At 50.2% G+C, this 2,803-nt stretch overlaps 1 pseudogene; it reads left to right on the top strand.

Annotated features, from left to right (window-relative positions):
- The first annotated feature begins 1,503 nt into the window (after nucleotides 1-1,503).
- On the top strand, nucleotides 1,504-2,048 carry LOC138163387 (phosphatidylinositol 3,4,5-trisphosphate 3-phosphatase and dual-specificity protein phosphatase PTEN pseudogene; annotated as a pseudogene).
- Nucleotides 2,049-2,803: the final 755 nt, after the last annotated feature.

Raw genomic sequence — 2,803 nt, 5'->3', positions numbered from 1 at the left:
ATTTGAATGATCTTACTATATATAAGGAATTTATAATTTCTTATTCAAACGGGTGCACAGGGACAGCTGCAGGTGACTGGCACTCCGTCCAGGGCCAAAAATCCTTGTGGCGGGAGGGCCGACAGCGAGGCTGGGCGCTGGGCTGGGGCCGCCACTCCCCTCCGCCCTCTCCACAAAGGAGACCACTGTTATCCTTCGCTCTAATCATTGTGCGGGCCGGCCAAAGTCCTCTCAATAAGGAGCCGTTCACCCTCTTGCTTGTAAAGTTAAGGCGGTCAGACCACACAGCCTCTTGAGGAAACAGCCCGACACATGGTGACAGTTCCGGATCGACTGTGGGTGTGATTTGAAAACATAACGTCCCATTAAGTGATATTGTCCTGTTACTTTCCACCGGCCTAGTGTCGTTGTTGAGGTGCAGAACAGGGAGCTTAAGGGTGTTGTTAACTGTAAATAAACGAGGAAAAACTTGTGCCGAAGAAGTCACAGGCATGGGTCTCGGGAAGGTGGAAAGCAGTCCCCAGCGTAATTCCGTCACGGCATTCTCAGCAAGGAGACCCAAGATGAGGAGGGTGAGTCGACAATCTGAAAGACAAGAAGAACAAGAATTCTCCTCACCCCCCAACCTGTCAGGGGTGGTGCCTTAATCAAGATCCCTAACTTTGTGAAGGGGCACCCATTGCTGTACCGCTGTTGGGTCATTATTTGGAAAAAAGGAAAGGTGGCTGGGCCTTCTTCCGTACCATTGGCCCCCCTTATCCTGCCACATTACCCTGGAACCGGGCAGTGCCCGGTTAGGTGCGGGGAGGGTCAATGGAGAAGAGGTGGTGTTCTCACCGGAGGTGCTCCAGAACCTCATGGCGGCCGTGGTGCCGTCATCTCTAACTTGCAGGAAATTTAAGGTAAAGACAACCTGGGCCAACTCTTGACGGGTGACCGACCTGCATATTCCCCCTTTTTGTTTAAACAGGACGGTCTTAAGTGTACGGTTTGCCCGTTCGACAAGGGCTTGCCCGGTAGGGTTGTAGGGGAGGCCTGTAGCATGTTGAATAGAAAATTCAGTACAGAACAAGGCAAAAGCCTTGGAAGTATATGCCGGGCCATTATCAGTCTTTAAGGCTAATGGCACTCCTAGGATAGAAATCATTTCATAGAGATGGGCAATAACAGCTCTGGTTGACTCACGAGGCTGCAGGGAAGCAAAGACAAAAGATGAGAAGGTATCAACACAAACATGGATAAACTTAGAGCCAAGATGTGTAACATCCATTTGCCAAAGCTCATTGGGGGCAGTACCTCGGGGGTTAAATGCGTCCTCCTTAATGCGAGGGCGGAAGGGGGCACACACAATACATGACCGGACCATAAGTCTGGCCTCGCTCTTCGGCACACCATAAAGAGCCCTAAGAGACCGAGCTGAGATATGGAACTTAGCATGTGCCAACTGTGCAGGGGAATCTTTCGGGGGGAGAGAGGGTGGGGAAAGGCTAACTGCGTGGATGGCCTGGTCCGCTTGTGCGTTCCCAGAGTAAATGGGACCCACAGCCTTTGCCCGTGTGTGGTGACATCAAAGTGGAATTCTTCCACAAGCAGAACAAGATGCTCAAGAAGGACAAAATGTTTCACTTTTGGGTAAATACATTCTTCATACCAGGACCAGAGGAAAACTCAGACAAAGTAGAAAATGGAAGTCTTTGTGGAGATCAAGAGATTGATAGTATTTGCAGTGCCGAGCGGTCAGATAATGACAAGGAATATCTCATACTCACATTGTCCAAAAACGATCTGGACAAAGCGAACAAAGACAAGGCCAACAGATACTTTCTCCAAACTTTAAGGTGAAGCTTTTCTTCACAAAAACTGTAGAAGAGCCGTCAAACCCAGAGGCCAGCAGCTCCACCTCGGTCACGCCGGACGTTAGTGACAATGAGCCCGATCATTATAGATACTAGGACACCACTGACTCTGACCCAGAGAACGAGCCTTTTGATGAGGATCAACACACACAGATCACAAAAGTCTGAATATTTTTTTTTTATCAAGAGGGAATAAATGGGCTAAAGGAGGGTTCAATCCTATCATTCCGCAAAAGGGAGCCAACAATTTTTTGTAAAGCAGTGAGCTTCTCGGCTTTAAGGGGCCACTGCTCAACCCAGACCGGGCGGTTATTCGTCCAGGTCAGTTTTGGGGCGAAGCTCAAATCGAGAGTGGTCCCAATCCATTTCCCGGTAAGCAGTCCGGGGTTACTAAGGAGAGTTGCATTTGCGCAAGGACATCCCGCCCCCACAGAGCATAAGGCAGCTCGGGGAGACACAAAGGAGTGAACCTGCCTGCATTATCATCCACCGACCACGAGAGGGCACGAGCCGATCTCTGAGCTCTCTTGTTCCCCCTCACTCCCTGGACCGGCGTGGATGCAACCATCAAGGGCCATTCTTTCCTCCACTGATCCAAATTAATGACTGAACAATCAGCCCCCGTATCAATGATCCCTAAGATCGGATAATTCTCAACATGAATAATCAAAGTGGGACGGTTCAAAGTGATGGAACGAGCCCAATTCAATTGGCAAGGATGCTGGGATGAGGGGCCGAAGGGAAACGCCTTAGCAATGATCTGATCAGCCCGTATGGAGACGGGGGTGCAGTGTGGATTAAACAGGGTCAACATTGCCTCCATATCCTCTGCTACTTGGGTGGGGACCTCAAAGTCAGGAGAGCCTTCTAGGCCGGTCACTACAGCTGGGTGGAAAGGCAAATGGGCAGGGACTGTTATCGCCTCTCCAGGGGGAAGTGTAAAGATG

Source organism: Petaurus breviceps, unplaced genomic scaffold, assembly GCF_028583685.1.
Source record: "Petaurus breviceps papuanus isolate PSGF00001 unplaced genomic scaffold, PetGlider_PUasm1.0 125, whole genome shotgun sequence".
Lineage (NCBI taxonomy): Eukaryota > Metazoa > Chordata > Mammalia > Diprotodontia > Petauridae > Petaurus > Petaurus breviceps.
The sequence above is the reverse complement of the archived record's forward strand: the minus strand, read 5'-3'. Positions and strand labels throughout refer to the sequence as shown.